General features: G+C 39.9%; 1 long non-coding RNA gene across 1 annotated transcript; it reads left to right on the top strand.

Moving 5' to 3' along the window:
* Positions 1–11012: 11012 nt before the first annotated feature.
* On the top strand, positions 11013–14093 carry LOC147757313 (uncharacterized). Its single transcript, XR_015321887.1, has 3 exons — positions 11013–11254; positions 12028–12178; positions 13182–14093. It is a non-coding gene; the product is annotated as an uncharacterized LOC147757313 (long non-coding RNA).
* The last annotated feature ends 13621 nt before the right edge of the window (positions 14094–27714 follow it).

Raw genomic sequence — 27714 nt, 5'->3', positions numbered from 1 at the left:
TTCTGTGCGATTTGCTCTTTATTTTGGTTTAAATACGTTGTTACGGGCGTTAATTAGAGTCGCGAGGATCATGTATGTACGTCAGACACTGTCCAAGGTCCATTGACCGTCGACATAGGTATTAAGGACACGATAGTTATATGAATAATTGTAGTTCGTTATTAATAGATTAAATAACAAAGGGCCTATGCAACAGCAACTGTCTATGTTTACCTTCTCCTGGATGAAAGTCCCTTACATAATAGTTCCTGAATAGATAAAAATCTTTCTTTTACCGACACCGGGTCGGTAACTTGAAGTTGTCTCATTACGAGAGAAACCGCCGAGATCTACTAGGACGGGTGTAGTTTTAATAGCATCGTATAGTCAACACGTTTCTACTGGGGGGAGTGTATGGGCGTTTGCCCGCTGTAATGGTAGGGCAAGGTATTTTGTAAATGTTGCTCTGTTTTTCAACCGGATGGATTATCGTGTTATAATTGTTCATACAGTTATATCGTTTCTACGCAAAAAAAAGATCGTGAAAGAAGGCGTAGCCTAACGATTCTTGATGCATGGTTAACTTAGTGCAGGTTACGCGAGTGATACTCAAAGTGGTTGGAAAAAAATATGGTGGTGGGCCTAGAGTTGTTACCGTTGTTGCCTTCTGAGCTGCAATGCAAAAGTAGATTAAGATGTCATTGGTGATCAAAGTTGGTGCTGTCGAAATATATAATGCATCTTTGGCTGATAACTTACGTTGCTACTTACATAGGGCAACAAGAGATCTAGTAGAGATATATTAAGATGTCATATTACTACGAATTATAAATCATCAAAAAGTATAGATAACGATTTGTATCAACTGATAAATCTACATGCATTTCAGACATACATGTATTCTAATATATTACAAGTATTTCAAAGTAACAAGGCTTTCTTCAGGCCACTGTACCAAGCCGTAGCAGTGATTCGTATGTTCGTTAAATGGGACCTTTTTAGTTTTATGCAACCTTCCTACTTAATGGCTACGTATTCCAGTCGTTTTAACTCCCACTACGTATATCTGCTAGCGTCCATCGAAGTTGAATCAGATAGATTGGTATGGTATTAGAGTCAGCTTTTGCTTGCTGTATCGTGCACGTACGTGGTGCAAAAAGGTCGAACAGCTCTTGTAATTGTACGCGCAGTCCGAGACTAGCAACTTAAATAATATAACATATACGCACACATCGTTACTGATATTTTTCAGTTGCTAGTCCTATTCGATAATTCAGACGAATTAGCTTGCCTTTAACCGAAACTCAATCGTTGGAAGCGGTCCGCGAGCGAACAGAACGTACACAGAGCAGTAAGCAGTCGCGAAACCCTGACGCTGTTCAGCTGCTTTGCTTTCACAAAGTCGGCTTTACACCTTATTACAGCCTGTTATTTTAATTACGTATAGCTTTTATGGGATGATTGCATGGATGCACGAAAATAACTGTGCAGATGGCGTTGGTACAGAAGCAGACTTTTTTTCCCGCTCCCGGGTTTGCACACCCCTCGAGAAAGACAGGTGCATTTTGACCCGACAGGCCTCAAGCACCTCGCGGCTACTGAGCGCCAGGGATTACGACCTCCCATGACCCGGGTCTGTGACTGAAAAACTGTCTTGATTATCTCCGATTGGCGAAAAGAAGAAGCAATGGACTCAAATGACCTCAAGCGTTCCTATCTAGCGGTTCAGGGCCGAATAGAGAAAATCGTTTTATATCCTGATTAAAAATCGAATTTTAGCTAGACCACGGAACGACCTCTATTTGCGGTGGAACGCGAAAACTGAAACATTACCTTTCCGTCACTTGAAAGCATTACTGCCATGGCCAATTGAACGTCGCGTTAGTTGGCAAACAAAAGTCCAAAAAACTCGGACGATTTTGTCCTTTGCCAGGAACTTAAACTAGTTGTGAAAAATTTGAATAAGGTCATGCAACCCTTCTTAAGCGTGCGTAGAGTTAATCATCACTGCGTTGCAAGAAAAAAAAACTTGTAATTTATTAAAGCGTAATCCAACGAGTAACAATAAGCTGGCACGATCTCGCTTTGGCTCTAAATTATTTTTCTGTTGCACCCATTAGTACGTGAAAATAAGTTTGTAATTTTTTGTAAATGGCCTGTTGTACACAAACCGAAGTCTGAGTTGTGCAGGAGAGTCTGTGAGCTAAGTTTGTAATAAAATGACAGCTTTTATATCAAGGCTAGATCTGCCAGTTATGTAGTAGCGTTAGAAATGTTTGCGTTTCTCCTGAAATTCGAAACACTGCGTGTACCGAATCTGCAACTTCCCCGAATTAACTCGAAATATTCGAGTTATGATTTGCGTGTTAATACATCTACGAGGATATTACTCAGTTTCTTCAGTTCTTATAAAATGTACGTTGCGCCTTCCTACTAATAAACAAGCAAGTCTACCCATTAGAACTATCTTCAGCTTTACTTGTAGGTCTAGCGGAGTACTGATGCTGAGCAGTTTCAACTATATGTAGAAAATCTATACATTTTGTTATATCTATCCTTCAAGGTCTCTGATCGGCGTCTAATGACGGGTTATAATTGATAAGCTTAACACCCTTGCCAGTTTAAGAGGGGTATTCGTATTAAATATTATAGCTATTATTTTTTGAATACGAAAAATAGGAGAGGATAGGTGACGATCATAGCAAGTGCGAGGCGCCAAAGTTCCCCGTTATAAAAGTTCCGGTAGGTCTTTTATTATTTAGAAATAAGTTTATTATAGTGTGTTATAGCTGAGAAAATGGCATCGTGCTCATGTCGAAATCGACAGTATTATAAATGAGTATAGAAAGCCTAGCACTGTCGAGTAAGATTGTCCGGAACCGCTTGTAGATAGTATGTTTTGCAGGTATACTAACGAATCGGGTTCAGTATACGCCTTTTATTTTGCAGCTGCCACACGCTGCTAACTTAAACTTTCACAAAAATAATGAATAGTTAAAAAATATTTCGTAATCTATATATGTCATTGGCTATTTTTTTTTCGTTCTTACGACCATGGTAGAAAACAGCATAATAAGTTACCGGAAAAATAAGTACGCATGTACATATTAGCAATTCACAATTCCAAGAGGGCAAATGGATACCGAAATAAGAGTTAGTGTATTGTTTTAGGAAGTTATTACAACTGGAATAAGAGATTCAGCCTAGAGCGAAGCAATCTTACGTAATTCTTACGCCAACGCTAAGAAAACCTTTTGACGCTGATCAGGCACCGCGTTTATTGGACTGAATATTTGTTAAACAGCGCTTTTAAGCTAGGGCATATATAGTAGAATCTCAGATTAAAATGTTGCTGATTGCGGCGCTAACTTATTTGATTAGAAACTTATATATAGGCAAATAAGGTGTCTGGTCGTCCAGCAAAGTAAACCTGCTGTGAATCAATTCAGTCGATCGCGGTGGCTTGCCAATATTTGATTTATCAGACTGATATATAATTTTACCTACAAACTAAGTGCGATTAAATGGGTCAGGCCTGTTCACATAGCGAAACATCGCTTTCCATCGTAGGCTTATGGTGTCGTCTCCCCTCTAGATCTTCATCGACACTGCTGCTATTCACCACAAAATAACATAAAAATGAATTCTGTGTGGTGCTTAGAATAACCTAATTTCGCTCTTAATTTAGCCTTGATTTAAAACCGCCGCTGAAAATGAAAAAAAAAACGCCGCTGAATTTAACGGTTGGCAGCCTTAAATACATGAAATACTAGCAGCTTGGCCTTGTGTAGTTTAGGCGCGAACCAAGGAGGAGGAAGTGTACCATGCCGAACCCGTCTGGTTTTTCCCAGACCCATGCGATTCGCCTTTCAAAAAGCCACACTCATCTATTCAGTCAAATCGATTTAATTATTCAGGGAACCTATGCGAATTCCCTCGGTTGTATTGCAAAGCTACTGAACAAATAAATTTATCAAGTAAAATTATTCAATAAAAAATTCCGTGAATCAGCTTAACACTGTCAAAAGCTTATAAGGTCTCTAGACGCTTGCTTTGCTATAATGAGTCGCACGTATACTAGTTAGAGTTACATATACCAGCAGACAATTATGAAAGCTTGAAGTGTTGCGCATAAAGGCTTCATATTTAGGTACTTTTCTCCGTTTATGTGTGGTTCGAACGTAAATCAGCGTACCTACGGGCTAAACTTCTACACGTGTCTTGTTCTGCTCGCAGCGATCAAACTATTTAAGGAAGCCATCTTTACGTTCACTGCACGCTGCCATCACTGAAATTAATTACGAGCATAATGTAAAAGTATTAGTCTTCAGAGCATCTGTAGGCTTGCACTGGCGACACAGACTTCATCCCAAATTGAACTTTACGTCAATTAAGCATACTGGCTAAATATTAGTTAACCTCGCAACAGGGGTTTTCAATACGAAAAGCAGAAACGCTGAAAGCTCATAATAGGACAACATGTGATAAATATAATAGAATAATCATTGTGTAAAATGTAAGCGAACACTGGAAAATTGGGGCGGTCTTCTGCTAACGAAGGATCACTGAGAAACTGCAATCTCAAAGTGTTTTCTCGTCGATTGCGTTAAATTGTACAGGTATGATTACATTTTGGTGAGGGGTAATCGTTCCGTATTGTGTTGTTGCCATTGATTTTGACCGACCAGAGAAAATTTAAGAGTATGCTAAGGTACGACCTTGAATCGTATTAGATTAACTTTCAACGTTATGTTTTCAGGACAAAACAGTTTAAAGGGCTCCTTAAACTCCCCCTACCTAAATTTCTTAAACTTGAATAATAATCAATCCCGGAACTTTTGAGGTTCATTTTGTTTTCGACCTACCTTTATATCTATTAAAGAGTCGTGCCTAAAATCAATGTTTTTCCTAGTAAAGTCATTACGAAGGTCACTGGTACTTCCAAGCAAAAACCAACCAAAAAGCAGGCATATTAATGCGACCAACAACGGCAGATATTTGTTGCTACCCTCTTTTCTAGACGTAAAAGGGTAGAGGAGCTCGAAATTACATCGCAAAACAATGTTCAAACGTTACCCGTGAAGTAGTTGTCAGGGCAGCTTTATAAACGATAATCTGATCAAACGTGTGCGCGACGTTTCGATAAGTTCTAATAATCAAACGTGAAGTTCAAAGAGCATCGATGGCATATCCTCTGTGCAGTTCTCTTTGTTATTCCATTTCCATAACTTAGTCCACCTAAGTAGGTTAAGGTCACGTAATTGAAGTTGTTGAGCTTAACTATATATAAGAAATTAGTTATTAGCATGTCTTTCGTTGCATACATTGTGATATAGTACCTTCAAATGGTTACATTGTGAACTTACTAGAGAGCTAAAATTGAGATACAGTGTCTGATGCGTCGTAGCACGTCTATTGTCTTGAATGTATACCACACCTTGTAAACTATAAATAGATAGGTAAAATAGTGTTACATCTATGTTCATATATTCATTCAAGTATATTATAAAAGATATATCGGAGACATGACACCCCCTCAATGATGTCCTATGACCGATACATAGAAGGTAAACCAAATACGTCCGCACAGCCATCTACGTAGGCAAAGATACACGCAAAAAGAATAGATTATTGACAATCTAGCTGCGTAAGCGTACGTCACCAACAAACCACACATAGAAGACTGGCTAGCCAGGTCAATATCTTATGGACAATGTAAGCGGTGCACTGGCAAACGAGCGTGAAGATAGCCGGCGGATGTTCCTTTTCTTCTGAACGGCATATCTTTGCGTTGTCAGGACAAAGAAAAGCATTAAAAGCCCTGTACCATACCGCACATGTATTGCAAAGCGCGCGTCAGCCACTGCTTCTCGTTCTTGCTTCGATAAAAACTGTAAAATAATAGATATATTCTAATTCTTAGGTAACACAATTTGTAGCCTAGCTACACTGTAGAAATTTTTTGCGTCAGCCGGCTTTGTAACTATGAGCCTTGGGGTTCGTTAGATATTTAAGTTGAATTTGCATATTATTAGGCGCGCAAGTTTTACTACGAGCGCTGAATTTGCTTGAAAAGTTGTAAGCCATAGATCATAGTACCATATTACATTTAAATCTTACTTTAACGGTACGTGTTTAAATGATTTGGGAGAGTGCCCCATTTCCGGCGTACCACGGTGGTATAAGGAGAACAAAGCCGTTGTAAAGATCGGGAACCAGGCTTGCACCTTTGTGTGTATGTATGTATGTATACACATAAAGGCAGAAGGTGACATATATATATATATATAATATATTTTTCATATATATAGGTTATCAAAAAACAATGCGCCGTTTTCATGCCTTTTAATAAAAACGTCTTTTAATATTTTAAAATAAAGTTCGTTCTTTCGATCGATGACCCTCCGCTACTTTCCTGGTAACTTCTTCCTGATAATGTGAAACTCAGTTAATTTAAGTAAGGGAGTTTTGCGAAGGCAGAAACAGATGAAAGTCTGATGGTGTAAACTTCGCGCACGGCCATTCAAGTTCGCTTAGTCTTTTCCGGGTCACTGGGCTAACTTCGGTCGATTTTTTCATTGTTTCCTTGCAATCCTGTCCAGTTATTGATAATAGACGTCCAAATCAATCGCTTTGTCATAGGCAGACACTCATTACGATTTCTTTTCGATGTAGTCAAACATACACTTTTTTTAGCGTTAGTCTGGGCCTTGCCGCAGATAAAGGAGCATGTTTTTATAGATATTTTTTTTGTTCACACATTATTCTTGTACGTGATGTATTTTTCATCACCCGTCATCGACCGCTTAGAAATAATTCAATTTGGTTTCTTCAAAGTCTCGTCGGTGGAAGTATGATCGCGTAAGTCCTTTTAAGTCAGTCTGTGTGGCACCCAATCATCGAGTTTCTTTGTTGCCATCTTTCCTTCAATGGTTTAAAATTATTTGGCAGTGGATATTTAAGTTTTTGACCATGTCGGGGCTACTCTTTTGTCGGTCTTGCTCAACGTTCGCAGAAAGTTCATCAACTTTTTCCGTAATTGGCCTGATTACCATCTCTGCTGCCAAATCGAAACGAAAAAACGCACTGCTCGACACGCTTCATCTTATCTGAGCTATCTTGGCTAGAAGAATCGTCTATTCTTTTTGAATTCAATCTTATACATAAGTCCGTACTCCGTCAACACTTCGAATCTGGCCGCTGTTGACACGACAATGCCTAGTTTACAAAAGTTTTGAACGTGTGGGTACACTGATTCGAAAAAAATAAACCGACCTGACTTTCAACGCCTTCTAATGCCGTTAGACGAATGGAATTCATTGCGATGACGACCTATCATTGCAAGTGCATATTGAATCCTAACCCATTGCGGGTGTTGATGGCTGATCCCCACAATGGTTCGGTTCCTGAATATGTAGCGGTACATCCTGTACTTACATGCAGGCTTCGCCAGGGCCGTGAAGTTCAGTAGCGACGCTACAGTAAGGTAGTTCACGACGTCGTTACGTTGACACTATTCCTCGACGTTTTCTAGGAGCACTCTGAATGTAGGCTAACGCTCTCTAGCAGGAACCGCTTCTTTGGCTAAGTAAGTACTGGTTCTCATCTGTTCGAACCTGCCTATAATATTGTACTGCACGAAATTATTCTTCTGTATCTTAAGGGTTCGAATTAGTATTGAACTCGGGGCTGGTATATATCTGTCAGTAAACACAAGCAGGCGACCAGTCGCATACACTCGCCAATGCCCTTGATTTGAGTATTTTAGAAATAATATATTCGCCGAAAATACAGCTCCCTTTAGGCTCTGTCAAATGTTCAACCGCGAACCTCAGCCTCGCAGCTAGGCCTATAGTTTTCGAAATAATTAGTCATTTAACACTTCGGCCTCGCTTCTCTCTCGCTCGAGGATTTACTCGTGCGACATCTTGTTACTAAATAGCGGTGGAAATACCTAAGGTTATTATACTGATGAGGCGCTCTATAACAACATACAAAATTTTAATGAATGAAAACACGAATCTATTAGGGCAGAGTGAGTGAGTGGCTGTGAAGTAATCGTTTATGTTAACTAACGAAAAAGCTAAATCAGTTCGCTTAATTTTCGATCGGTCGGCAATAAAGATGTGGGTGAGCTAAGTTCTTGAGCGCCTGGAAAACAGGACGACGTCTCTAGGATTGATGTTCCACGAGGCTTAGCCAAAGAAATTGATTTGCCATCGAATCCTTGTAGCGATTTGAGCGCGAAAGTGAGGATTGCGGATGGTTGACCGAACGTGATTGAACTCGCGTGAGTAGGCCACGACTGCACAGGGTAACTTCTTCCTCTGCTTCCCTCCAAAACAAACAGGGTCATCCAAGCAGATCTTTGCCGCTACAAAGAGAACGGAACGGTCGAGCGATTTGTTTAGGAACGAGATGGACTGGAGCCCAGCTTGAATCTTTGTATTACATCCGTAGAAGTGTGAAATCGGTTACTGTTGTGAAATTACAACGGCCAAGGTCAGTTGCCCCGGCGAGTTAGTTCGGAATAGTCCGAGACTATATTTTGGAGGATCCCGACACCTCCCCGGGGCGCACTCCACAAACCAAATAGCAAGCTTCAGGTGCGTTAACCCTGAATATTTGAGATCATAGTATGGGTTTACCTCTTCTTATGTTCGCTCTGCACCACCCTCGGTGCATCAATGGAAATGCATTAACTGGCTAATCTTCAGTGGAGCGCAGTAATACGAATGTTGCGGATAGGAAGACAGTCATTGGGTTCGTCCTAATGAGGGCACACAATGCCGTATCAGTCATAGGGGATACGACCAGTCTCGCGCAGCTATTTCCAATTTGTCGCTGGAATTACCGTACGCCACCTAACGGTGTGTTTTTTAACTACCATGGCTAATAAACCATAGGGATTGCGACATCTTAAAAATACCATGAATTAAAGAATATTCAAAAATCGTATATATATAATACAAAATAACATCTATATATATATATATATTAATGTTATTTTCAACTTGAATTGTATTGGATTATAATAACACTAACTAATCAATATAAATATATTTATTTGGTTGTAAATTAACTATAACCTAAATTAACGGATAACTTACCTATATGTAGGTAAACTTTTTGAAGTCTTCGACGAGCCTGCTGAAGAATAGCTGGATCCGAGACCACTAGGACAGGACCTTTATCGTAAAACCATCCTACCTAAAACAAGTAAATAAACGCGTGTACCGTCCTTTACTAGGCTCAACACTACAAGAGACTAACAAAAAATTCAACGGTTGGAGGGTGTAATTATGTTCAGATTAAGAATTTTATGATTTGACTTAAAGGCGTTGCGGTCAAAAATAAAACGATCAACATACTCGTTGTAAAGCGTCAGAGAACCACATGTAATAAAATAATAACGATCCAGCTGGGCCAATTCTTAACCTAATTTATTCCAATAATACTATATATTAAATATATATATTCCAAATAAAATACCAATAATTAAATTAAGTTTTTATTCTAGTTTAAATGTAAATAAAGTATAAATGCAATGAATATTTCTGCTCAAGCAAGGATTATAAAGTGTTTGATTGCATAAAGTGAATTGCACTGGAAATAAGCAGACATTTCGCTTTTACGTTTGAAGCACAAACTGATACAGGAAAGGGATACACGGAATGTAATACGTAAGTACGTAAGCGGTTACGAGGTGTGTCGGGAAATCTGAAGTACTTCTTTTCCTATTCTACTAACAATAGACGGTGGACAAGCAGATAGATCTGTCATGGTAGACTCGCGCAAGGTGTCTTTGATGGCGCCTAGCGCAGGAAGTGGGCAATTCGCTAGCTGCTTTCGGAAACAACGAAATTTCTTCTTCACATTTACAGGAAGTGACGTCACGTCAAACCCACTAAACACTAGAAGATATCGCCTGCGGATCGTAATGTTTTACCGGTAGATTATAATGTGAATAGCTCTAGCTGTTAGCATACAATCGAATTTAGAACAAGCAACCATTAAGCCACCCTATTTGTAATATCGTAACGGCTTTGTTGCATGACGAGATGGTAGTCCAACAATAGAAACGAAACTACAGGATCATCTAAAGGTACCTCCAGTCCAACACAAAAGCCGCTGCCGTTAATTGTAATGTTACATTAATGCACGACATTTATCTCAACAAACGTTGAAAACATGATTTCCTACAAATCTTGGCCATACCACAAACGATCTTTTAAATTGTCGAAAAACTTTTCTATTAAATTTGGTTTTTTTCGTCAAGCATAATGTGATTTGATGCTACCAGATAAAGTATGAATAGCGTTCAAAGGGCGTTCGTACATTTCCAATCTACTCCACGGGCTGAATGTAGTGGGCGGATACGCATGCATCAGTGACCGACCGGCCACTTAGCTACGTGTGAACAGTCAACTTGACTGTCCATTTCCGTCCGTCTCTTTCCTCGAAGCCCTTTTGCCCTTCAGGTAGACATCACTTGAATCAACGAGAACCTTCGCGTTATAATGAGGGCAATAAGGTTACAGATACAGATAAAGAGCACTAGGAACAGGAGAACCGCCCGAGTCATCTAGTTTAAGGAAACGCTGCAGCGATGCTTCGTAAGGCAGCACCAAATAGAACTAGAGGGGAACCGTCCCTGTGTCAGTTGTTCATTACGTTCCAATGGAGGACTGGCCACGTCATACGCCTGAGCGAATCCATATCTCCCAACAAAGAATAGGGTGACTTAAAGAGAAGCGGACGGACGGACGGACGGACTTAGCAGTTCGTGTGTGACAGCACCGTGACGCGCCAGCGCAACGAAAAGAAAACGACGATTCCAGCAACAACACCAACAGCGGCTGCCACGTACAAGAGAACGGCAAATATGAAGGCAGCACAATTTTAACACGCAGATGTTAAGGCGCAAGAAGGGAGCTGGTGCCAGCTTTTCGCTTGGCTCTCAGTCGTTTGGAGAGGAGATGTTTTGCTCTATACTACCGCCGTCGCCGTCCAGCACTGTTGTCCGCTTCGGTGAAATGACTCCTTCACGAAGCGGACTCGGGAAGGGCCCTTCAGGCCACGGACGACCACCGGATGACGAGGACTTATACAGAGGGATAGAGCGCCGAATGTTTAGAAGCGCTAGTTTTGGACACCGGGATCTTTCTGTGATCGGAAGGGGCAAGAAGCGAAAGCTCTCGATATGTACTGTATATTTGTATATTGGAGAAGTCGGCCGTTTTCTAATAAATGCTTTATATATTAAAATGATAAAGTAAGTATAAGCCATTCCTTCTGACAGTCCCATAATTTCATCACTGTACAATTGTGGTCTCTTAGCTAAAAATTATGTTTGCATCCCTCCATTAAGAGAGTTTTGCGAAGGCCGAAACAGACGGTAGTTTTGTGGTGAAAGGTCCGAGCTATACGCCCGATGCAAAAAAAAATATCACATACAAGTTTTCCGAATTTAACCAGGTCGCTGAAAATATGTGTGATCTGTCATCGTAATGGTGGAAAACTATGCCTTTCCTATTTACTAACTCGTATTGTGATATGTAAGCTAGTTTTTGCCAATCGTGACCATCCGCGTCAGAAATTGCGCGATTTCACTTAGTTTTTGTAGAGTTTGCAGATGAAGATACGGTCGAGTAAATCCTTTAGAGTCTATCTGTGTAGTACTCAAACACTCGAGTTTTTTTCATCAGATGATTCGAAACTGTGTGGTAATATGTTTATTTTCTTGGCAACGCCATGGCTACTCACGTCTCCGTCTCGTTTAACTTTCCCTCATTGGCCGACCACTACAAGGAGCATTTTTATATCGAAATTTCCAGAACAAAAACGATCTTTCAAGGACGGTTTCTCCCAGTAATGAACAATTGAATCTTTTATGGGCCTGAGAAGCATTTATATCATCGCAATAAAATTGTAGAAAATAGTAAATTCAGGCATTTCATTCATTTTCAGGGCGCTCTATTTCGAATCTAAATCAGAGGCGCTTGAACGTTTTTGGCACGTTTGTTAACGCCAGATCTTAACTTTCAGATGACACGAACGCCAACCCAATGCGACTCATAGCACCTGAGACATACTAGAAAAACTGTTAATGCTAGTACGACAACAAACGATTATATAACGCTCGTGTTGGTCCTGGGCAAGCAAAGAGGACAAAGAACTAAGAGAAGAGTACGTATGGGTGAGTATAGCTATGCAAAGATCTCTGCAGTACACAGTAATGAAACTGATAAACGGATGAACAATCCTGGATCAGTCGAGCCTGTCCTTTATGATTCACTAAAAGCATTTGGTAATGCGTTCAGATTGAATGCCGTGTATTATATCTTTTATTAGTCAAGCCATTTATCTCTCAAGCGCACTGTGTTACTTATGCAAAATGTATACGTAAAACATTTAAGTACTATTGGATATTAAGGTAAGGGACATAAAAATAAATGCATTCGTCATATAATTCAATTACGAAAAAAGGATTTGCCAGTTGTTAATACAATACTCTTCGAAAAAAAACAATAGAGTTATGATAAAAATCGCGCAACAAACAAAAAAACCTTTAACGCTCCCGGATGATCCAACTGAACAAGAAACCAAGCTAGGAAATTAACTATTGCACAAGGTAGAAAAAAAAAATACGATGATTATCAACATTGCTCTTTTGTCTCGGAAAGGTGTATATATATATACCTCCTGGTAGGAAAGCTATTAAACAGAAATGTTGAAATCATCATTTTCTAGTACATGTAGAACTAAATGTTTAAATGCTTTACCTTTGGCGCACCATGAGACATTCTATCAAATGCCAGGGTCTCAAAACGAAACGAGATTTGCCGGTATAGTAAATATAAAACGTAAAAGACATAATTAATTATAATGCAGTCATTATAGGGCACTTCGAAATGACGGCAAACACTGGTTTCCGTCACTTGGGAGCGCTGCGATAGAGACACATCTTGAAAAAAAGAGGTTACACAATAAAATACTAATAAGTTTTTTTAACGAACATTGAACAAATATACCTCTTTAATTTCCGTGCTTACCTTTAGTGGCATAACATGTTTGTTGGTAGTTTATAAAGTAATTAAATCAAGTGCAGTTGTATCTACTTCGTAAAAATCGTACATAGCGGCACATCCCAGTTATATACGATCTCCTATGGTGACTGTTGCTCTTACGGTCACTAACAGGAAAAAACATATCGGTGCGTTACTTGTGAAGTAGACAACGTGAACGACAGTTGTTCAAGTCGGAGCTAGTGTTGCGAGTTGCCCAGGACCCGTAACCCAACGGCGAGCCTACGGACAGCAATATGCCCCTGCTTCTTCAGATCGAAATGCACGCCGGCTTAAAGGAGATTAACAACAAGGAGCATAACAACAAGGAGCATAATCAAGTTCAGCCGGATGGAATTCTATCACTTAACGTCATTCACGGCTACGCGTCCGCCAACGATCGGTTGCCGTTGCCTGCAAAGAAAAGCTGTCGATCGCTCCGCTGTGAAATTTCATTTCAAAGCCCCTTTGTCACAAAGCAGCATTATAGAATCGTCCAAGCTTACGCCGGTCTGCGCATTTGTCGATGATTCTGTAGCCTGTTAATTAAGATACTTCACTGAGTCCATTGAAAATCAAACACGAATATTAAATAAAAGTAAAGAAAGCGTACGTAACAAGTACAATAGACCCCTGATACAACCCTTATGATGCTCCATATCTCCGCTGGAGAGAGCTAAGATAACTTCAAAAAGGCCTCTATTGGCAGTTTTTAAAGAAATAACAAAAGGGGATGTCTATAAAATAGAAAGATAGTTAAGGGCCAGGTAGAAAAGTGGTGAACTTGTTGTGTTAAAGTAGGAACTTTGATGGCCAATTTATATCATAAATGACTTTTTTTTTTTCACAAGTCACATTTTTTAACAAGGTCTCTGCAAGGATATTTCCTAGCCAAGTATTGGCAAGTTACCTTTAGTACAGCTTTGTACTAGGCTAATTTGATCTCGCACATGATATTCAGAGTATAACCATCTGAACTGGCCTAACGAAGGTTAAGACGGTTGTCAGGGAGCCTTTTGGATATTTTGAGTATATAAAACATTTGCCTTTGAGCCCAAACATAGAGAAAATAAATGATTGCACGGTAATTAGCTAGTTGTGCGTTTCTCTTCGTATCTGCCTTTTGCATGATATAGATCTATTAGACGTATCCTAGTGATCTCAATAGCATTCAATAATGGAGTTAGAAAGTAATAGCAATTGTCGTACATAACCAACTTCTCCTAATTGTATTCCCAGAAAAAAGCATAACGCACGGTAATTACCCAGAACGTTTATATATTTATATTGTCGAATGTGACAGCTACAACGAAAAAAAATACCAGAAACGCCCATTTGTTTCGTGTTCTTTCCTTCAAAGCGGGAGCTTTCCAAGTATAATAGATGGGACAAAACCCTTTGTCTATAAGTGGGCTCCATTAAGGAAGCTTTTGGCAAAAAGAGGACAATCCTTTGTAGCAAACGTTTCAGATATATTGGTAAATTTCAACTAATACTACAACCAGCATATTAACAAAGGTGCGGAGAAAGCTCGGTCTGTGGTCATTGAGCATGCTACTCTATTTCTTTTGGCCAAAAACCAGAATACTCCTTCATCATCTCCGCGCTTCCAGCCAGCTCAGCAACTGGAGTTGCCAAAGAGGTAACCGCTGATCCTATAGATCCTTTTTATGCTGTCCTTAGTTCCACAACTAAAGAGAAGGTCTGACACTGGAGAAGATGTTTTGTACGATGGATTTTATAGGCAGAAGCCATAGACAGAAACAGAAACTGAGTGGATGAGTGAGAGGGGCAGAGTAAGATGCAGAAGAGAGGGCGAGGGGCTGAGGGAAGGGAGTAGGAAATAAAAAAAAAAAAGAAGCAAGAAGGAAAGAACAAACTAGAAGGTGCTCGACAAGCATTTACGTAGTCCCATTGGGCATCGTAGCGCTTGGGTTGCAGAGCGCAGACAGCCAAGCGAGAATTTGGCAAAGGGATATATTTAGGGATTTCGGGGGCGTTGTTGGGGACTGAACAAGGAATGAATAGGGACACTTAAAGGAGCCTTCTTTGCTCCATATGCGGCCTATGCCAAAAACCTTTAGCTAGTACAGAGGTCCCAGAAGAGTTATTCGTTCTGTCGCACAACCAGCTGACACCCTCCACGGAGCCTTTCCATGGATCGGTGGGCTGATAACCAACCAAGCTGAAAAGACCATCCCACTATCATCCTGCCGCTGCAGCCCTACTGCTGAAGAATTATACTTATATGGAACTGGACTAGCAGACGAATATGTGAATCTGGAACAGAGATTGTTGGGGAATGCTGTCTCTTAAGACCCCAGCACGCAATAAAAAAGCTATGATAGCCTCATAGCTTCAGCGGCTAACATAACAGAACAATCGAAGCATGACCTATATGAATGTAGGTAACAACCGCGAAAAAAGAGTTTAGCATCACTAATGGATGTGATTGCGAGAACTTCACCCACTCGTTAAGTTTTCCCTTTGAATAATTTCTGTCTTGCTCGATCATGACGCAATGCAAACAAAAATCAGCCAGCAGTAGATCCATCGGAAACTTGCCGCTGAAGACCTTGAAATTAACCCAACTGAATGTGTATACCAATTCTCGATTTTCCCGTGCGGTTTCGAATACCCATGCTATATGATGAATAAATTGTCAACATAAATGATAATGTGTCATATTGCTAGAAGTCGCGCGCTAAAAAAAAAAAAAAAGGCAATATGTTAGTTTAAATGAGTCTTTTTTTTTGTACCCTAATATTCAGTATACCCCCAGATTTTATTAGTTTTTCTTCTGATTTTATAAAATAAAGAATGAAGTAACTATCTCGCATCCATTCTACGGTCATGCTTCTAAACTGGGCAGAGATATGGATTATATGCTGGGCCCCAATGATCTATTTGGTGGTAAAAAAAAGGTGATTAATAACTTGAGATAGATGATGTAGGCTCTATGTTGAGCTGACAGATTTCTTCAGATACACATATGTCACCATATCCCACTTCTCAAATGCTGATGAAGATGTAAGGTACGTATGCACATGCACACCGATAGGATGCATGCTGATCAACATTAGCAACTCCGTAGTATAATAGAATAATTTTAGGAAATCCGGACATGTCGAAATAAAGCATTCAACGCTGCGTCTAGATAAAATAGTTTCGAAAGGCTAGATGACGTGCAGTCCGGCAACTGCAGTAGAAATACAACACAAAGTTAAATAGATACAATGGTTGAAGCCGTCATAGATGTGGGAGAGAATATTGACAAAACGCTCGATACTGCCGACTGACGCAAGATAAACGGATGTTTCCTTGTTGCACAGCGTGTAGAATGCAATGCAGACAATCCTCTGTCGTGGGAGTCCTCTCTTCAATCGAGTAACTGAGGCTCACGGCCTTGACAGCAACAAGACGATAGCAGGTATCAGACTCAGACCAGAGGCGTATGCTTCAGCAAACTGGAAACGCAACTTCACTAAATCCTTCACGAAGACAGAGTCGAATTGGATATTGTATTATTGAGCCAGGTGACGCAATAAACACGCTGCAAACCTAACCTTTTTTTACGAGCGCAGACGCTCTCGGGGAGGGTAGCGACATAATAGAATATTATCCATACGAACGGTTGCAGCCCTGCTGTCTTTGCATTACATATAGAGAATGCATAAAATGTTTATATTGTAAACGTCGTAAGCGGCTAGTCGACGGTATGGACGGGGTTACTGGAACTGAATCTCAGACAGAGTGAACACCCCCTTGTTCTTTGTTCTGCATATCGAAATCCGCCGGTAACGCAAAGAGCTTATAAGTGCCAAATTATTGCCAAGTGTGGCATCTAGTTAACATAAAAAATAGTATAAACCAATACGCAGACTTTCCTGATTTTCTGGTGATTTGTCAATAGCACGAAATTGCTTAGAGCGTTTGTCAATGGTTTCTGTCTGGAGGGATTTCGAATCAACGCTTTGTTTCCCATATAGATTCAAGGATGGCAAGCCAAACAAAATACATGTGCTAAACAGAAGCAGTGATTCTTATTGATCTTTTAGTTCACTAAGGATCTTCGTCTCTGTTTTTGAGAGAATATTCTTCACCTTCTTCTTTTTGACGGAGAACTTTTGTTTACATATCGTTTGCTTCAAGGTTAAAAAAAAAATACTAGGAAAGAATGCGCAGAAAGCGGGGAACATTCAAAAAGCTAACGTACTTTTATATTGAACGACATTTTAGGAAGGCAATAGGTGATTTTTCAGTTAGGCCTAACCGCTGTTGGTGTGTCACCTGATGGTATAATAGTAACGTCTACTACGTATGTATAATGGTCTAGGCTCAAAATCTAGACTAAGCGCTTTGTGTTGGGAAACGCCAGCCGTCTGAAGCCATGCGTGGCAACGATATCGGTCGTAGGATCCGAAGTATCTAAATTCTTTTTTTTTGCATTTACTGCAAAATCCGCATGAATGAGCATTGCAAAAATTAAAAAAAAAAAACTTAGAAAATGTCACTGGTGGGCCTTATACACCACAACACCTTCTGTCCCACCCAAAAGGAACCTGAACTGTGGATGGAGATTTTAATGTCGCTAGGTGTTATTAATAGCAGAAGAAAATGATATAATTGTGACAGACAACGTTTGAATTTATATTATCGAATGTCTACCATTCTTGGTCTGTCCAAACTTGTTACCAGTGCATCTTGGTTATCTTATGTTTACTTTGTGTATTAGCTAAGTTGCTACCTGAATATTGGTGAATGTACTTTTTACTGGTGCAGCTATTTCCGTTTATTGTGTATCTCCGTGTGTTAGAGGTAAAGAAACACAAATAAAAACTAAGTTGCTCATAGCAAACCGAGCCAATGCATTCTTTGGCACATGTAATAAAACCTTAATTAAAGCCGTGTTCAACGGCTGGCCACATGAACACAAAGAAAGTAACGGAAGCTTGAGCAGGCCAGGTTTTTTAAGCCTTGAGAATCTTATCCAAACTACTGGCCTACCTCCAACCGCGAGTTTTTATCGTATGTCGAGCCTATTCCAAGAATTGAATCGAGCTTTAGGCTTTAGTTTTGGCCAGGGAATTCTTGCTTGACTATCAAAAAGATTTATTTTGTGTTAGCTTCAATGTCAGGAAATAAGTAGAGGAAGCAGATTTAAAAAGTGATTTAATATAACAATGTTAAATCAAATTAGTGAAACGTAGTTGATATTAATGTAGTTTATTACTTGTAATAATAATAATAATGTTCGCTCTTCCAAACTATATAGGACAGCAATCTTCAAAAGGAAATAAATTGTGTTATCTTTATTAACCTTCAATAAAATGATCCATACGGCGACCTCATTTCCCCTAAGTAGAACGAAAACACTTTAGGTAAACATAAAAGCAAGCGTTTTCGAACAATTTTTTTGGTTATTAAAATTTAAGAAAAAAATTGGGTTGAACCGTTAAACCTAAAACCGTGAAATTTGGAACGGCCTATTAATTTAGCAATAGATTACGACAGGTCATACGTGACAAATGTCAACTGTATGACTATAACAACTCACTTCAGGGATCTACAAATCTAAAGTTCGAACAACTTTTTATGGCCATAGATTTGTTCCAATTCGTTGGGAAATACCGTATGAATCCCTTGTTCAAGAGTTGCAATTACTTCATAAGTGACTTTGATAAAAAAAAAAAGAAGCTTAGAAAGAGCCACTTCAGCTCTGCTGATCAGCCTTCAACCTCATTATATATAGTTCTGGAACGACTCGGTCGTAACGCACAAGGATTAGTCCTCACCTCTACATGAGGGTCAGGGATGAAGGTCTTCATAAATAGATGTTGGACTTCACCTGCAGCGACAATCTCGTTTGACTGTGGAAATGAAGTTGCCGCTCCAGCAAACCCTAACCATTAATTTGAAGACAATCCAAGTTATTGAAGGCAAACTATAGTAAAGCTATCCTTATACATTTACTAAATCATAGTAAAGGTGTCTCTGTCATAGGAGCTTTCGACGGCGAAGTCCGTTCATTGTGACGTAATCGATTCTCCAAATGCAGAGATAAAGTAAATTATTTGAAGAAATTTTGAGATATGTTAGTACTGATAGGTATTGGGCTTACATTAATTCCTTGTACATATAGCACCCTCTAAAACAGCCAAGTTAACTGCAACAAATATCTTTACTCTCAGACCTGTACTGTGTTGATACATAGCGGATTCTAATGTAAGTAATGGAAATACAAATACTTCTGCCTGACTTAAAAGAACTCCGTAGTAAATATGCTATAATTTGGTCTTCAACCATTCCACGAGACCCCACTTGCAACGTGGAATTTGCATCTCTCAAGTCAATAGCAATATTTAAGGCTGGACCCTTTTCTCTTATTTAGACAGTAAACCGCGGTCATATATAAAGGATAAAAAGTCTAAGCAATTTTAAAATGAGCCCTTTCTTTTAAACCACAAACTTCTTCGAAGACAAATCCGCAATGATCACGCACTGGGAGTAGTGATTTGGCGTGCCAAGTATTGGTCACACTGTATTGATCGGCCACTATAGCGTGACCAACTATTCTTCCCAACTGTCTAAGGTAATTTCGAGATTCTTCTTCATTCTCTCTTCCTTCATTATATAATGCAATCAGCGGTGCAACGGGGACCGGTTCTGGATAAATTTAAATATAACGCACTGTAATCAATAACTCAGTGATATAGAAGGACTCATGAAGTCTCAGCCGGAAATTCAATTCGACACCATAGACTAGTAGTTTTTCTCATCCTATTAGTGTATATTAACTAAAGCACAGTACCGCTTCAAATATTATTATAAAGTTTAAAAATAGATCGAGGTCTGCGTCGTGAGATTGCAGATACACGGACTTTCTTCGCAGGCTGCGTATGTCAAACGAGCCGAAGCCGCATCGATGCTTCAAGGGAGGATCGACGCATCAACATACATTATAGACACGGCAAACATCACTCGGGCATTCAGGTAAGTGAACTGGAGTATTTATGTTTACATACATAGTATTTAAAAGTAATTCTTAGGTACTAACGTTATAAGTGATAGAAGGCCATTAACATGAAAGCTTAGATTCGTGAAAATAAATTTATCGGGATGTACGGTCAGCCCGTTGCTAACAATAATTAGGACTGTTTTAGTCAGAAATCCTTCTTTCAGTTTATTCAGAGATTCCGCCAACTTAGCCTCCGATTGAACTACGGAAGCTTTTTACTCAAGATGGGTTTAAATCAAACTAAAGGTCGTTATGATAACACTGAAATGAATGGAACAAAAACCGTTTGGAGACAATTCTTGGCTTCTTCGATTTATAACGAGATCGATCTATTAAACGGAGAAGTCGACAGCAGGTATTATAAGAAGACCTACACACGAGTCGAGTGACAAGGTGAGACCGTAATCACTGTAAAGTCATCATACTGCTCAATATGATCATCATAATTATTGACAACAATCTGTATCATAGTAATCATAATAAGGTTTAGGCCCCGTTTCTAGCGCGCTTATCCGTCCATCCTAGCTTCTCCGCGACAGGTCATATCATACGATTACGCCGTAATGATCTCTCTTTTACTGCTATTGGGAGCCGTCGCTCAGCTAAGAGGCCGGGGGCTTGGTCCGGAAGCCGTACCGCGGCCCATTCGGCGGGCAGCACTTCGGATCGATCTACCCCCTGACCCGAGCCTGATTCTCATTCAAACGATAAGGCAATGCGGAAGGAGCTTACATCAGGGAAAAGCGGACCGGTCGAAAGAACGCGATGGCCAGTCTGACGGATTGTAGGGCCCGACTAATGTCGTCAGAAAGAATACTAAGTTAAGAAACCATCTTGCGAACATCGCGTTTATCTAATGACACTAAAAATATACAAAATTGGGGCCTGCTTGTATACAATGCATACATGCGTATTATACAGGGGTCAACTTCAGCCGAGGTTCTGCGAAACTTTCAAGGTAGCAGCAGCTTAAAAAGCTTGCCTAGACAGTCTTTGTTCAAACAACGATTGCAAACGAGCACAGCACTGTCTGAAGGCGGACGAACGTATCGTTGCCATGCGCAACAATTATAAGCGTCCCAAATGGAATAGAATCACTAGAGACTACTCGGAATGCACCTATTTTTTCCTTCATTGAATACTCCTTGGAGTTTTCGAAGACGTGAAAGCTAGATAATTAATACCTTATAGGAGGGCCCAGTGCCTTGTGTATCCTCTCAATTCGTCCAATGGCCCATGTTCCGTTTTCGTTTCGCGCGTAAATTGTAAGTTACGCTGTATTAAAAACATAGTAATCGATCTATTGGAGAATGCATAGACACAACAAAAGGATAATGCGAGACTCAGCGGGTTCACAAGGCTTAATGGGAGTTCACTCTCGTTACTAACTGGGGTAATGGTTGATTTGATATTTTTTTTTTTTTTTCATTTTTTATATACCTAGTCAGCTTGATGGTTTTCATCAAATATCATGATGGTCTGCATATTGTAAGGAAAACTCATACGATAAGGCGTCACTGCTTGCAACCAACCCTTGTATATATTATGCTTTATTAAATTAAAAAAGAGTCCTTAAATAAGTCCTCTTGGCTCCGCAATCTAGTAGCAAGTTAAAGATTTAGTGATTTCCAGGAGGCCATGAAAAATCAAATCAATCAACGGCAAGTTATTATAATTTACTGAAGCTACTATATGCAGTTTGAATTGAATCCAGTTAGAAGTGGACGATCAACTGAGAACGAGCAATCGCTTTCAAAGTAGACTCTAAATAAGTTTTGACAAAATCCACTATAAAAACACATACTAATACTTAATCCTGGTCCGCGCAGGGACGCGATCGACGAAAACGCTGCTTGTAACGGAACACGGAACAACAGTAAGGCTGAGTGTAATTATCAAAGCATCCATCTAACTACCTATTCAGCATTTGAAGCTAAATTAGCTATAATTAGTTGAACCAACTAATTATAGCTAATTTAGCTAGAAATAGAAAAATATTGAAATAGCTAATGAAGTAAACGAATGAATTAATCGGAAACACTTAATTAAGTCATTACTTTCTAAATGTAGGTGTTCACACGATGACTATTGCAGCCATATTGGCCTGGCGTTCGTTTTCCTCTAGGTAATAAAAATCAGTGAAGTCAATTTCAAATACACAACTTTTTACTGAAAATAGAAATTACGTTTCCCGCTGCTTTTCATTTCTACTAAAATTGGCCCATTAGGATCCAGGATCTGGCAGAGCAATAAAGTTTAGATTACTTGTCTCCTTTACGGGAGCTGTGCATTAGATTTTAGTAGAAAGGTGTCCAATGAACAGACGCCATTGCCATCGTCGTTTATGAAACGAACGATATCAAATAGTTTCTTGACGCGTCAGCAACGAGCCGGCATACTTTCGAATTCAATGGCAACACGACTCTGTTGATCTGTGCCGGAAGTCACTTATGTCGTGATGAAGACGTCCTAAAAAATACGGAATATGATACAAGCATTTCCTTGCTACTGGAACAGAACATGTCGAAGCCAGCTAGATTTAATAATTCGACTTTCGAAATAATTGCATTTAGCTCTCGTGATCGAGTTGGGACCAATGATCTTACTACTGAATCTTGGACATTTTTCCCTATCGATTTTCTGCTCTTTAACCTTGCCTCCATATGTATGTCCTTGTTACTACAGGTCTACTGCGAAGTACTTTCCTAAACAAGAAGATCTCCGTAATAATTAGCTTGTTGTTGATACTAGTCTTGTTACCGGCCAAGCTATCAGCACGATAGCAACTATAATACAGCTTGAATATATATGTCAGTATTTTTTAAGTGTATGGCACATTTTGCATGGAGCCTTTTATCGTTAAACGCCATTTGTCTGCCTGTCCGTGACATCGCTAACGAAGATTCATCAATTCGCTGTATGCTTGTATTGGGTTGTCCCATATATTTCACTGTCAATGCACGCCACAAAGTTTAGTAAGTTGTACGCAGGCGACATTCGTTCGGTGGAAATAATCTCCCTGGCCAGATATGCATGGGTCATTAGCGAATGTGACTTGGGTCATACTCGGGCCGCGTGACCGACAGCCATTCTGTTGATGAACAACGTTTTCTCTCTTAGGATCCTGCCATCTTTTGTGCAGCGCTGCTGCCACCACTGCCAGTTGTACAAACTAGATCGTCTCTTTGATATGCTTGTGAAGTTTTAGAAGCTTAGACCGAGTTACACACAAGTAATATCCCGTTCGAAATTGATGTTTTGCTACGTGTAACAAACCTACCTGAACTCTCGCTAACGGGGACTGGTAGGTCTGCAGCAGCAAGAGGCAAGCGACGGTATACGCGGACTTTCGCCCATCTAATAACCCAAGCCCAGTTCTTAATTTCGTACACTTCTCCTATTGGATACAAATAGTTCCTAATAATAAACTTCGATACACCTAAGTCTCGAGCTATAACGGCAGCCTTAGTCGAAGACTATTCCTCGGTCACCAATTCCACCCCGTCACTGTTAAGCAAAAAGGGTCATCTTTAGCGAGCGTCACCTTTTACATCATAACCTCTTACACGAATTTCACCGGGGCAAAACTGCGCTATGTGTTGCTATTGTCCAGTAGCAGCACGAAATTCGGCGGAAGTGTTTATCGCTTTTTCTCTTCAAGCTAGGACTTCAAGGAGCAAATTGTAAGAGCTTGTTAATAAAAAAAAAAAAAAAAAAAAAAGCCTATCTCCAATTCCTACGTAAGTTTTTGATATACAAAATTGGATCCCTTTTGGAGTGATTTTATTTACGAAGGCTTCGGTCTCAACTAGCCGCAATTTTTTTCATAGAGGCAATATCTCAGAAGGCTTTCTGGTAATCGTCAGGTTTGGAAACACAGTGATTCGTTGTCTTTCTGTGTTCCATCCTTTGGATTAGGTTACGTTAGATACGAGCGCCTTTAGACAACTTTGCGTCTTTGCATTTTACTATCGTTGGTCTCTGCGAAAGGTTTTGTTCGGTCTTTGTATTTCGGTTGAGTAGCTTTGACAATGACAAAGAGCTCCCAGTTTTATTTCTCCCGCCGTTCTATGTTGGGGCAACGGCTCCTCTAGAGGGTGCAGCCGCTGCCGCCATCGTTACTATATCGCTCGGCCATATCATTTTGTCGGTGGTTATCGTACCGAATGCTGCAACAGTAGCATCTATTCCCGGCGACGAGTCATGTCGCTTTCTGGTCTTCAGTACAATATGCGAAATGTTCGAGATATCTTATCTTACTATTGGTTCAGCACGGTCAAATAACGCAATGGCAATTGTCCTCTGTTAGCAATATATGTCTATGGGTAATCGTGCACAAATATCGCCTGGTACGCATACTCTGTTTATAGGGTAGGGAAGATTATATACGGCTACAAGAATATCGCAACAAAGATTGCTATTCTTTATTTGATCTTCCAACGTTCGAAAATCTATTCCAAGTCACCGTGCTGGTGTAAGTGTGTAAGCCTTTAAAAACTTTTTACTCTCCAAAAAGCCTAACGAAAGCTGTGAAGATAGCTACAGGTCAAACAAGCAAGCCCAGTTACTTAATTTTTTTATTTCTTCGAAACGCTAAGAGTTACTGTTCTGTGCTACGCAATGGGGTAGAACGGATATTCATGCCTAGCCTATATATCATGGCTATGTCTGATTTGACCTTTTACAGTAGGTAATCTAAAACTTTTTCGAGCATCGATAAGGCCACTTCAATTTGCCATAACCTGGGTAAGTAATACGCATCACCCCCCGTACACGTTACTATAGTAATCATGAACAAACTAACATTGCGACCACGGCTGCTTCCCATCTCCAGGATTTATGAAAAGGGGAAAACATGTTGTTAATTGTTAAAAAGTGTTTCTATGCTTGCCATCACATAGGTTTATTGGAGCAACTGGCAATATTTGAAGTAATACAAACATATGTTTTGGCGATTTGCCCGCATAAAAGGGGGTACACTCGAAGTAAAATGACCAACACTTATAGAGAGTATATAATAACCTTTTCTCGAGTCATGGCTGCTGGCCTGGGGATATTAGCTGGGTGTTTAATATTGCTCCACTCTATAGGATCATACACGCCCCGTGATAGCGTAGTGGATGGCCTGTTTGCGTCCTAAAGTTAGAAACGTAGTGGTAAGTTCAAATACGGGCCTAAACGTTTCTTGCCAGCCGTCTGAAATCGTGTCGAATGGTCTAAATATCAGATGTAAAACCCACTCAGTTTAGACACCATTCATGCGTCCGTAGTAAAAAACGGAAGAGAACGTTTCCAGGGTATTTTCGAGTCAAATAAGTTACAAGAGATGTTGTGTGTGTTCATTTGTTTATCTATCTAAATACTGCGTCGTGTTAAATTGTAGATGAGTTCACAGAAAGGGCTGTTTTTTCCGACTGGCGTCATATACGCCCACCCAAACACGTGTCTGATAGGTTTCCATCTGCCTGCCAAGTGTCGTATGATAAAGAGATAATAAAAAAAAAAAAAGCTCCGACTACTTATCTCTATCGACCAGGGAGTTCAGAAACGATTACCAGTGAATATTGATTATACCTGGCCGAATACGATTTGATTTATCTATTTCTTATCTCTTTATCGAACATTATTCATGAGCATCTCTTAAAAGCACCTAAAAAAAAAGATATTCTTATTTTTAGGCATCGGTTAGAGCAAAGAAGCGAGAGCTTACCATGTATTCAACTGGGCGTCTTGAAAACGACTGAATTGATCTTAGCATCGGATAAACTAGTAGAAGCTCCATCCTGCTCCAACCTTCTATCGCCGCATTTGTGTTACAATCTTATCCTATTATCCTTATTAGTAGCTTTTAGTATTGTTAGTAGTAGATTTGAAGGACCCATTGCCGCGTTCACTCCTACCTTGACATGTACAATTCCTATATACTGTTAAATATGTTGGAAAAAATCACAACAAAAGTATTCATTTTACAATAAGCTATATGAAAATGGAACTTACAACACCAGAAGGAGGATACAGCATGGTGAGCCATTAAGCACAATGAGGCGATAGCTAACAAACTTAAGGGTAATGTAACAAGTAAGTTACTAGTAATAGTTTTATTAACGTTCGACTTCAAGTCAAACGTATTTTCTTAGGGTTTTGCTTTAAGTTAGGTGCCTGCATATCAAATAGGGATGCGTCACGCCACCTTTTCATTTTGTTGCTAGTAATTTAAGGTTTGCGAATATTTTCCTATTGGTATTCAATAGCAGTACATTAATAATTCGTAGCCAAAAGAAAGCTTTTAGTAAACGTTCTTTGCAAATCACAGTAACGAAGATCGTTGATGTCCAAATACATAACTAACCGGTTAAGTATCTTCAAAGGCCGAAGTACTTTCGAAAAATAGAATACCATCGCAAACTTAAGCCACAGAAGCATGCACATCGGCTTCGGCGATACTTCACTCACGAGTATGCCTGGCCCCTCTTCTCCGTTTAGCCGAATGTATTGTTTTTCTAGGTTAATTAACCTAATTAAGTTTGTGAACGACCTACTCAGAAGAGTCGACGGTGACTAAAGTAACTTCAGTTTATGTTGACACCGTCCGCGGTCAGTTGAATCCCGCCGCACGATAATGCTGATACGAATAATTATGCCCAATCAAAAGTACTTGAGCTGTTGTGCCTCGAAGGCCTTGAGGTGGAAACTTCCTTTACAGTGAAGTAATCTGAGTTTTTATTTGTATTCCATTCGTAGTTGGCAATGTGCCTCAAAGTCCACGAGTGCCCACATCGGTCTTAACGATCGATTCCTGACATTCAAAAAGCCGAACTGGAACATACATATTAGTCTATCTGAGATAATATAGAGCACCGTTATAATTAATCGTACATACATACAAGCATATATCTGAGAGAGACTGACGGTTGCCATTGCTTAGATACGACGGGTGTTTTACTAGCAAGAACAGATATCCGAGAGAGCCTCTTTTATTTTGTCTCTCTAACTCTCGCACGATAGCGATCGCTTCTCCGTAATTTTTAGCCATAGGGTACCATTGAGGCCGGGTCCCAGTCGTGGGGGTCGTACATTTTAAGAATCAAGAACATATTACTACAAAATGCGCTCGAAGCGATATCTGGGTATCGTATGCGAAAATGTACTGCATGATAGGCGTCATTAAATAGATAAACATCAACCAGTTTCAACTCCTGGCCTGAGAATGTTTACGGAGTAAAATTAAGGCTGATAAAGCATATAACATAATAAACATCCTTCTTAACGTCGCCAACAAACCAACCCAGTCAAGGTTTATATATCCTATGTTCGTTTCCAATCCCATGTTATAGGCGCTAATTAATTCGTGTCTAGTTGTGGGTTCTCTATCAGTGAAAAATCTCTTTTTTGCCATTCTACGAGTGACTTTTTATTAGCCCATTTCAGTTATCTAGCTAAGATGCTATTTGATGAAGAATATTATCTTCACTGATTGTTTTATATTCGCTCTCTGAGTCTGCTTTCCTAATGCTTTTCGTAAGCTCGGCCAAACAGGGTAATGTCGGCGGTTGCATCACATCCTGTCAACTGGATTTTTGAAGCCGACGTTTTGTTCGAGCGCGCTTGTTTATGCTGACTATGCATATTTGCCTTTTACGTTAGCTCTCC

This window comes from Varroa destructor, unplaced genomic scaffold, assembly GCF_002443255.2.
Source record: "Varroa destructor unplaced genomic scaffold, Vdes_3.0 BEIS01000002.1, whole genome shotgun sequence".
Lineage (NCBI taxonomy): Eukaryota > Metazoa > Arthropoda > Arachnida > Mesostigmata > Varroidae > Varroa > Varroa destructor.
The sequence above is the reverse complement of the archived record's forward strand: the minus strand, read 5'-3'. Positions and strand labels throughout refer to the sequence as shown.